Genomic DNA, 10,581 nt, shown 5'->3' with positions numbered 1-10,581 from the left:
TCCAAGTCACCAGTCATGATATTTGTATGATCCTTTCCACATCCAAATACCACTGCTGCAGACCTAAGTATTTTAATATCATCAATCTTGCTATTATTTTCCTAGGAAGAAGGGTAAGATATGAAACATGACCTGAATGTCAGAAGAAGGAAAGGATGCTTCCTGGAAAGGGTGTTGAACATATTGCAAACAAACACTCTGTTTTTCTAAAGCCTTGTGCTGGAAGCCTGCTGATACATCACATCCAGGGAATATATTTGAGGATAATAAAAAATGTCTGTGATGGCCTGCAGTTAAAAACATTCCGCTTCGTTTGTTTGTTTCAGATCAGGAACTAATGGAAGAATTTTATCTATTTCATGTGTGACAGCAAATACCTACTTCATTGACTTTTCCCCTTATTCAGCAATTCCTGATGCTCTGAGTCCATCTGGCTACACATTTAGCCATCGATGAAATGCAAAAGAAACTTTTCTGTGTGTGCCTCTCAGCTGTATTCCCGCAGGCTGCACTTGTGGTACCCATCACCAAGGAACTCCTGCATGGTAAAGCTCATTCCAAGGAAAATGCAGCTCAGGACTGTGCTCTGCAGGGATGGGTCAGGCACTGTGGTCATACATAACAAGGATGGACAGACAGTTCAGCTGTTAAACACTGACAAAATTCTATTGCCAAGTGCCAAAGAGACTTAATCTGGTTTTCTCTGGAGACTCACAATCAGGCCAAACTGGGACAGTTTTTCAGGGTATGACAGAAGTCATATCCCCTGCAGTGGAGCTCCTTTCAAGCCAAATTCTAATCTCTGCTCCACAGGAACTTTAGATCTTCTCAAAGAAAGGCACTGCTTGTCAATTTTAAACTACAGATACATCTGTTTCTTGTTCTGTAACCTCCTTCCATGATTAAACTCAGCTCCCTCAACCCAAACTACCAAAGACATCCACCATGTCGAATCTCAGCCTGCAGAGTTACATTTGGCTGGTTTGTGAAACACTGGGAACAGACTCTTAAAACCAGCCTTGTAGAAAGCATTATCGAAAACTCCTTTTTCTTGCTTTCTATCAATAGCTGTAGCAGAAAGCAAATACAAGAGCAGAAAGCAACAACCTATTGATCTGTACCTATCTGCAATGCTAAGGATCCTATTTCTGCCACATTAATTTCTCTGTCTTTTGAGTAAGCGAGCTACTATCACAAACCTTTCCTCTTTCAACCTCTGCATGCACCTACCAGCACATTAATCCGCAGAAATCACTTCCTGTGGCTGCTTGATGGATGAATTCATCAGAGGCCTGTACTGCAATACATCAATGGTGCACAGTTAGGCCAGACTCAAGGGTTTGCTTTCTAATGATAGACATGAGGACTGCCACAGGGTGCAACCTATGTGTGAGATGGACGCCCTGTGAGAAGAGGTGTAGAGATGAGAGGGGATGTGCTGCTCATGTAAATTTTATACATTAGATCAGCTGCCAGCATCAATGCATAGAAGCAGGTTGCCCCCAATTGCTAGGATTCCAAAGAAATGAGACACAAAGGTGCAGTGTTAGACCATCCTATGATCCTTTCACCTTGTTTAATACCTCCTGGAGAAGAATAACTGATGACTGCTGAAATTGAACAGCTCCTGTCTGAAAGGAACATGTACCTCTCTCACTTGGAGTGAGAGATATCAACCAAGGTAGGATTTCATCCCTAAGGAAACAGCTCCACCTGTGTGACTGAAATAAGATAGGAGACATTTAGAAAGATTCCTAAAGCTAGCATGAACACAACCACTGCTTGCACTCATTGTTTTTCCAATTTATTTATTTGCATTTCTACTAGTCTGAACAGATCAGATTCAACTTGTTCGCTGGTTTTGATATGTTTAATTTTTTCTGACTCCCTTTCTTTGATTGTACCCTGGAGTTAGGCACCCACATACACATTAATAAACTTGCTGGATGGGGATGATGGATAAATTTGGTGGGATCTGTTGTGCTCCACTTCTGAAAATGAGGCAAAGACAGTTAACACAGCACTAGAAATCTCACTTGAAATTACTCTTTCTGAAAATCTTGGCCAGGATCAGAGAGTTTTGCAAAACTCTCCTCTGCTTCCAGACTGATAATGCTACTTTGGTGTATTTATTACAACCTGGGTGCAATCAGTTCTCATGATGAATATCCCTTTAGCTGTCCTATACCAATAACTACCTACTCAGTGGAAAAGAACAACTGAATCTCATTTCTTCACTCACCAAAGATTTCTCTGCCTCCTTTTCTATCGTTACATTTCTGGAAGCGCTTTTCCTCTTCTTTCATTTTAGTACTGGGTGTCTCCTGAGCTTGGTGATTGCATTTAAAATAGACACAACGACATTATGAAGCATTAAACTAATGGCACTTGAGACCATTTTTCTCCCGTAAACCATTTTGACATCCCTGGAACGGCTGGCAGAGGTCTGAACACCAGCACCGCCATCAAGGGCTGCATCCCTCTCTGCCACTCCGTATCTGCTCTGGGATTCAAGGTGCCATCTTTTGTGCTTCTCTTGCTGTTACAACCCCCAAGAAAGCTGTTTTGATCTTCAAATGAGTTGTTTGGCACGACCATAATGACAAAGATGTGAATGGGGGGTTAACTGTGAATTGCAAAGTACCTATCAAATCCCCAAGGTGGAGAGGAATATATCTTCCTTCACACCCTTTTGATGTATAGTTAATTACATGAATCTGGAACTGTTACCATGTGCAAACAGAGTGAAAATTGACTTTCTAAGCCATCCCTGGCCCCTCTGCATATGTCACTCACTCTAGCCCAATATCGTGCTCTGTCTGTACACACACAAATACATAATCGGTATGGGTTTAGACCCTTTTTTAAAATAATTCAGCATTATAAAACGTTAGAGGGAAAGAATGGAATGTAGCATCCTTCAGGTCTGATGCAGCTTTTCTAAAAAGAAGAAAAAAAATCCTTATTTTTATTGGTTGTTCTTTCTCTTGCCTGAATAAAAGCTTTAGCACAGCTTGAAAAGGTTGCATGTGCTGAAATGTAGCCCAAGGATATGTGTTATTATCCATCCCCTCTTGACCAGCAGGGTCTCAGCTCTCTCTTCCTTTCAGCCTTTTGTTTGAACAGATGGGATTGGGGAACGAAGGGAAAGAAAGGCAGTCTGTTCTCATTAACGCTCCCAGTACACAAACACAAACCTGAGCACAGGGGACCTACAGAACAGGACTGCTTCCACTCCACACATATCCACTGAGACCATATGTACCCACACACAAAGGCAGACAGAAGACCCATGTTGAGCCAGCTACTAGGCATTTGCCAAAGATGACTCCTCACCAACTATTTAAAAATTATTTTTTTAATAGAAGTCCTAATAGGTAATTCCTTTTTTTTTCCAGCCACCCAATTTAAAAAATAACCTTCATCAATGTGGTGTTGAGGTTGTTTTCAAAGAAGATTGTCATTAAATCAGCTTAATGCCTGAGCTGGGAGCATTTGTTTTGTCTTGGTCAGATGTGAGCTATGTAAAGAGGTTTCAGGCTGAACCTGCCAGACTAAGGACAAGGTTCATAGTCTCCTGGCATGGGCCAAGGCTGCCTCATCTGGAAAAAGTGCTCAAAAACCTGCTGACCTCCATGATGGACTACTGGTCCATTGAAAATATCTCATGAACATTGTGGCCAGAATAGGCTGTAACACTTCAAAGCCGGGTTCTTCCATTTCCCTCATGGCTCTTGCATATTCTTGCATATTTACTGATAAATCACATGGAAGGCCCACTTAAATAAATATTTGATGCTTTTTTTGAACTGGGCATAGTTATTGGCCTCAGTGATCTCCTGTCACAGTGAACGTCTTCATGGGCAACATGTGAGGAACATTGCCTTCCAACAAAGCTTGACTCCTCGCTTTGGAAAAGGGCAAGCAACTCTAAGCTCTGCAGCTTGGTGGCTCACCATAGCAGCTGAGCAGAGATCAATACCCACAGCCTGTGACAAATTCAAAGCCACTTGAAATAGCAAAGATGAAGAGGTGAGGCAGCTTCCTCAGCACCCCACTGCATGCCACACATCATCACATACAGATGGCTACTGCAGTGTGGCTGACATGTGGCAACTCATCAAGCTGCTGTACTGCAGCCACACACTGGGCTCAAGCCATGCTTGGAGCTGCAGTAGAATGAGTCTGAGCATGGCAGGCTCCTCCAGATACAGAGTTTGCTCTGTTTCCCCTTCTGAGTGGTGACCATCACTGCAGTGCAAAAAGCATTTCTGGGTAACTCAGGTCCCCCTGCCTCTTCTTTCCTCTCCAGGTCAGCTCTGGCTCAGCTTGTGTTCACCTGTCCTCCCCAGCATTAAATGGGTCAAGCCTGAAAGGAAAATGTGCCAGATGTCTGCGGGTGCTTAACAAGGACCTCCCAGATCAGGATCATGACAGACACCGAGGTGGCTCTGAAATAAGCATTGGTGAAATGAATAGTCAGGAGCCAATTCCCCAATAAGGGTCTTTGGTTAAAGCCGCCAACTGATCTTTGTAGTTGATCATAATTCCAAGGAGCCTCACTGTACCCTAAAGAGCACCATATTATTACTTTAGGTGTCTGTTAGCAAAGTGAGTGAAGCTAGAGAATGGCTCTCCTCCAGCTGCAGTAGGCTGCAGTGAGCTGGAGACATGGCAGGCTCTTTCCTCAAGTGCAGAATGAAACACCCGTGTATTATGTCCAGCATCAGGTAGATCTATATTTCATTACAGCCCCAGGCATTTGACATGTAGTCTCAAGAAAAAAGAACTGTCATTTTTTCCCCAGGTATTGTGAGCATAAGGAATGCAAAGCAGAAAATGAAGCTGTTCTCCCCGCAGGGCTGTTTGCAGAAGATCACAAGGGAGCCAAAGTGAGGAGCATTAGTACCTCTGTTCACAGGCTTTCACATGCTCTCTACGCATGCAGAGACAGGTTTCCATAGCTGCACACCTCCCTTGAACACCACTGCACATACACGTGCCCTGCAGGTTACTGCCAGCACAAGAGCGATTGGCAAGGCACCCTCTGCCAGCTTTTTTCCATAACCAGTTTCCTAGTTTCCATAAATAACAGCATCCTGGGGCAGAGCCCAAATGCAGCCCCATGGTACCCAACAATGGACTGGCACAGAGCTAGCTAGAGGCCTGCAGGCAGTGGGTCCAGGTTGTACATGAGCTGCACCATGAAGGTGAAGGCTCTGCACCGAGCCCCATGGCACAGCAGGTCAGGCACAACTGCTCTCAGCAGCTGAAGCACAGAGCATGTCCTGCAGCAGCACCATTTCAGCACAGTGCAGAGCACAGATAATAAACCTGCAGGGGCCCACATCTGCAGCAAGCAGGTGTAGCACAGCTCTCCTCAGTGATGGCTGCACAAATAGCATGGCAAAAGGAGCCAGCGCTAGCACACATCACTTGAAACAAAGTAATGTTCAAGAGAAGCCCTTAGATCTCTGTACCACACCTCCCCAGTGCTCTAGCCCAGGACTGGACTTCAGACCAGCTTCAATTGCACTTTAGGCAAGCAATGGTTAGCACGAGAGACCAAACCACCAACCACCATTTTCAGCATGCTGTAAGAACAATATTGTTATCTGGAGGCTGACACTTCACCCATTAGCATGTCTACACGGCATAATTTATCGAAAATAGATTCTATTCCTAAAATCCCAGTTAGTCAACCAAGCAACACAGGCCCCCAAGCTCTTCAAAGCAAAACGCCCGGAAGTTTGAGCTTGGCAAACATGGCACAGTTCAGCAGCTTGCACTCTTCTTAGCTAGAAATGGCAATGCTTTCAGCCAGACCATTACAACAACAAACCCACCCCCCTAAACTTAACAGAAGGGTCAACCAGAGTCTAAGAGTATCAAGGTTCCATAGTTTTCCTATGTTTTTTTCAGCAGAGGAAATTCTAAAAATTCAGCTCTTACATTCAACCCATACCAGAAAAGCAGCCTGGAATTTGAAATTATACGTCAAGAAAGAACTCTTTGCAAAGAAGTGAGTTTCATATCAATTAAAACATTTTGATTCACCTTAAACAAAGCCTAAGCAAGAAGCTGCTTGAAAGTGAAATATTAATACAGAACATTTAAATAACTTGAAGATGTTCCACCTTTAAATTACCTACAAGGGCACAAGTGCCTGTGTACAATGAAAAGGGACTCTGAATGCCACTGCAAAATCAGCAAATTGGGCTGTGAGTTATCCAGCTTCATTTGGGCTGTGCCATGGAAAGATTGATCAAACTCCTCTCTGTGGATATTTCCAAAATGCCCCAAAGCTACAAAGGTAGGCCTGACAGTGATTCTCCTCCTGGTAGCTATACCTTTTCCCTACACAGATGTTGCTAGTCATGCTTGGAAATAGGTCATTGACAGACAGCTCTTTGGTCCAATAGGGTTATCACAACATTGCGTGTGATGTTTTGCTCCACCATGTACAAGAGAGTCTCTTTCAGACCATCTGTGCCTCAGAGCACAGGACAGCACTGTGCTACCTGAGCCTGCAGTGCCATGGGAGAGGCCAGCACCCCTGATGCCACCTGACAAATTACTGCTTGAGTTTCATCTTCTGACACTTGCTGGCATCAGTTCTCAGCAGCTGGATACACCCTGCTGTTCCCCAAGCTCTCATATTGTCTCAGATTCATGGAACAGGAAACAGAAAAATAATCAGGGTGCCACCACCAATGCAACTCAGAGGATCAAATCTCAAACGCCACCCATAACTAATGCTACCAGGAGCCCTCCTTGGGCCTGTATGATCTGTCAGTGAAGATATACCTGTTTATACTCAGCTGAAAAGTACCAGGGAAGGCCAAGGAGAGTGTTTAAATAATGCCATCCACATTCTAGACTACATCAGGAGGAAGGTGGCTAGCAGATTGAGAGAAATTATCTTAATCTGCTCCTAAGTGTTGGTGAGACTGTGCTTAAATAGTCTGTTCTGTTTGGACATCTCTGGTTCCAGAGAGATGTTGAAAAACTCAGAAGTATCAATTGAGATAGCGAGGGGCCTGGAGCACATAACCTATGAGAAACGGATTTAGGAGCTGGAATTGTACACTGGTGAAGAGAAGCTACCACGCAGTATAAAAGCAGCCGACACTTATTTCAAACGGAGCCTCAGAGATGATGGAGCCAAACTCTCGTACAGTCCTAGTCACCCACAAGGTGTGGAGACAGTGCAGAGAGGCTGAAGGGACAGCTCAGTGTGACAGCTCCTAAAACAGGAGGATCGATTCAGGAGCCAGAGCTGCTGCAGGCAGAATTCAATGTCCCTCTCTGAAGTTTTGCTGGGATCAATAATGACAGGTCTCAGTTCAAGTCAGGGGTCAAGTTTTTTCATTAAGCTTCAGAAGTTGTGGTAACTTCTCTGTGCAACACAGACTGCTCCAGCTGTACAGAGCTGTTTTTAAACTGGTCCTGGCCCTAGGAATTTTTTGCATTATGTCCCTCCATCTCCCCACACATTATGTCCCACATCTCCCAAGTGAATGTGGGAACATGACCATCCTAATTTATCTATGGTGTTTAGACTTGGATCACAGCTAATACAAAAGGGCTGGAGACAGCAAGTAAAACACCGTCTGTTCATTAGCTTTGAAAATTGCCTAAGTCCAAAGCCAAAACTTCACTTCCCTGAACTCTAGATATGATATATGAACTGTGGATATGGATCTGAATCTTGTGTCTGGCTGATCCAAGTGCTTCTAAGTGGCAAGTAGTGGGGGAGGATGAGCTGGCTGCTGGACTGCAACTGCTGGCTGCCGTCAGTTCTCAGTACTTCAAGGCTGCCTGGCCTGACACTCACTCTACTCTCAGTGAAATAGCTGGAGCTGGGATGCTCAGCTGGAACAGATCTTTAGCTTTGCTGCTTGGACTGGTTTCTACCTGACAGCTCCCTCTTTCTCCCAGTTACATGCATATCCAAGGCACCCACTGACACATACTGAGATGCCAAATTGTAAAAGAAAAGGGAAACTGGGAAACCGGGGTGGGTAACGAGGCCCACTTGAAGACGGGCCCCACTTTGCTGCTTGTTGCAGGACCCAGCTCCATGTCATCAGTAGTTACAAGAGCTCAGCTCCCCACCAGCTGGTTCTACATGTTCGTATTCAAGCCCTGTGTGTGAATGTGATTTATGGTCCTAAAGAAAAACTAGGTCCTTTGGTACCTGACAGTGGGTACACAGTGAGGACAACAGAGAGAACAAGCCACCCCTCCTGCAACCCAAAATAATATCAGAGGGATTGGCAGTGGGAAAATTGGCAGGAGGAGCAGTGGCCCCTCTGTGCTGTCTGGACTATTTCCCAGAAGGGACAGCAAGGCCTGTGTAATCAGGCTCAGCTGGTAATCAGACAAAGTCCAAACTAGCATAAAAACTAAATTATCCCTTAGTCTATCCAGCTCAGGGGAAAGGATATTGATAGGGGAGGGGAGTATGGCTGCTGGACTGCAGCTGCCAGCAGCAGCCCATGCAGACAGAGAAATATCTCTCTGTCTACATATATACCTAACTCGCCCCTCGCCCCATTGTCATTTAAATAGCTGGCGCCTGGCGTGCAAAGGGCACATGCAAATCCCAGCGCCCTGCTCAGCCACACACGAGCATCGCTGTGGGCACCCCGCAGCTCCCGTGGGGAAATAACACCATCTGTGCCCGCCAGCGCTCACCGAGTGCTGCCTGGAGACCCCACTGCTCCTCGCTGTGCTGTGTGCCATGACCTACCCCTCTCTCCGGTGCACAAAGAGGGGGACTGATGCCAGGCTGTCTGAATTGGTGTTAAAAGGGGCCTCACCAGACAAGGCTAAACCTGAGCCCAACTGGGCATGTAGCTTTGTTTCCATCAGTGCTGGAAGAACATAAAAAAATCATCCCACCGTGGGGAAGGTGGGGATATGCCTTGGTGCTGGATTCAGCCTTGGGAGAAGGGTTTATCACACCCCTAAAACACAGCAGATCCATCTTTACCTGTTCAAAAATCACAGCTGTTGAAGTTACATGACCATTATTAAATTATGTTATTTAATTTACATAAATAGACTTTTATGTGTGTATTTGGTTGGGAAGGGATGAGCATTTTTACATTTTGGTTTCTGACCCTTTAAAACTCTGCCATGGGTCATGGCTTTAAGCTGCCCTTTGCAACTTTGGGGGCCAGGGGAAGCCTCAGAATTTAAAAGTGGTGCGTCAAGACCTGAATCTCACTCTAGCAGTTACCTCTGAAGTCCTGTGGCTCCCTGCTGGTTCTTCTCATGTTGCAGACACTCTGTCAGCTGCCATGGTCCATGGGGATCGCTCTGGAGCCCAGACCTCTGTATAGGTCCTGGTTAAAACACCGAATTTCATAATATGTAAGGCTGGAAGGGATCTCTGTAGATCATCTGGTGCAACCTCCCACTCAAGCAGAATGGGGAGCACATTGGACAGGATCCTGTTCAGATAGCTCTTTAATATGTCCATGGAAGGAGATTCTACATCCTCTCTGGGCAATGTATTCCAGTGCTCAGTAAGCTGTACAGTCAAGAAATTCTTTCTCACTTTCAGGTGGAGCTTCCTGTGTCCTAGTTTCTGCCTGTTGCCATTTAGTCCTGTTGCACTACCGACAGGAGTTTGGCCCCATCTTCCTGGCATCCTCCCTTCTGATATTTGAATACATTGATAAGGTTCTCTCTGTCTTCTCTTCTCGAGACTAAACAGGTGCAGTTTCCTCAGCCATTCTTTACAAGGCACATGCTCACAGTCCCTTACCATTTAATCAACTTTTCACCGGACCTCCTCTAGGAGGTCCATGTCTCTCGTCCTGAGGAGCTCAGAACTGGACACAGCACTGCAGATGCAGCCTCGCCAGGACTGAGCAGAGGGATAGAATCATTCCCCTTGGTCTGCTGGCATTGCTCTTCCTAAAGCACCCCAGCATACTCCTGGACTTCTTGGCCATCGGCGCACACTACTGGCGCCAGTAAGTGCCAAACAAGGCGAAGGTGCTTCTAGAACCGGACCCGCTCTCTGAACGGGGCTGCGTACGGGTCAGGAAGCATGCGTGGGGCACGGCACAAGCGGCATCAGTGTGGACTGCCTTGCTGTGCCACGGCGGGCTGTCCTTGGTCACTTGGGCTGTCCCTTCCGGGCTGTTCCCGTGTCCCCCCCTTCACGCCCCGCGCGGCTGCCGAGACAAGGCGGGCGGGGCGCGCAGCGCCACACGCGGGGCGGCAGCGCCACCTGGCGGTTCCCCGAGAGGCTGCGGCCGCGGACAGGGGTCGGACGGCGGCCACAGTGGAGGGGGAGGAAAACTGGGACTGGCTGGATACAAGTATCTAAAGCTGAAGAAAAGCTTTTGAGGGTCTCAAAAATGCGACAGTGTAACAGGTTGCCCAGAGAAGCTCCAGATGCTCCATCTCTGGAAGTGCTCAAAGCCAGGTTGGATGGGGCTCTGAGCAACCTGGTCTAGTGGAAGGTATTCCTACCCATGGCAGGGGGATTGGAAGAGATGGCCTTTAAGGCCCTTTCCAACCCAAACTACTATTTGACTCTGATTCTATGGCATGCCTCTT

At 46.3% G+C, this 10,581-nt stretch overlaps 1 long non-coding RNA gene across 1 annotated transcript; it reads right to left on the bottom strand.

The window, feature by feature from the left end:
• Positions 1-3,999: 3,999 nt before the first annotated feature.
• Positions 4,000-10,121, bottom strand: LOC306806001. The gene is made up of 3 exons (XR_013775357.1): positions 9,569-10,121; positions 9,248-9,353; positions 4,000-4,369 (listed from the first exon to the last, which is right to left on the bottom strand). It is a non-coding gene; the product is annotated as an uncharacterized lncRNA (long non-coding RNA).
• Between the last annotated feature and the right edge of the window lie 460 nt (positions 10,122-10,581).

This window comes from Erithacus rubecula (genome assembly GCF_903797595.1).
Source record: "Erithacus rubecula genome assembly, chromosome: 1".
Taxonomy (NCBI): Eukaryota; Metazoa; Chordata; class Aves; order Passeriformes; family Muscicapidae; genus Erithacus; species Erithacus rubecula.
Note: the sequence above shows the minus strand (reverse complement) of the source record. Positions and strands in the feature narration are given on the sequence as shown.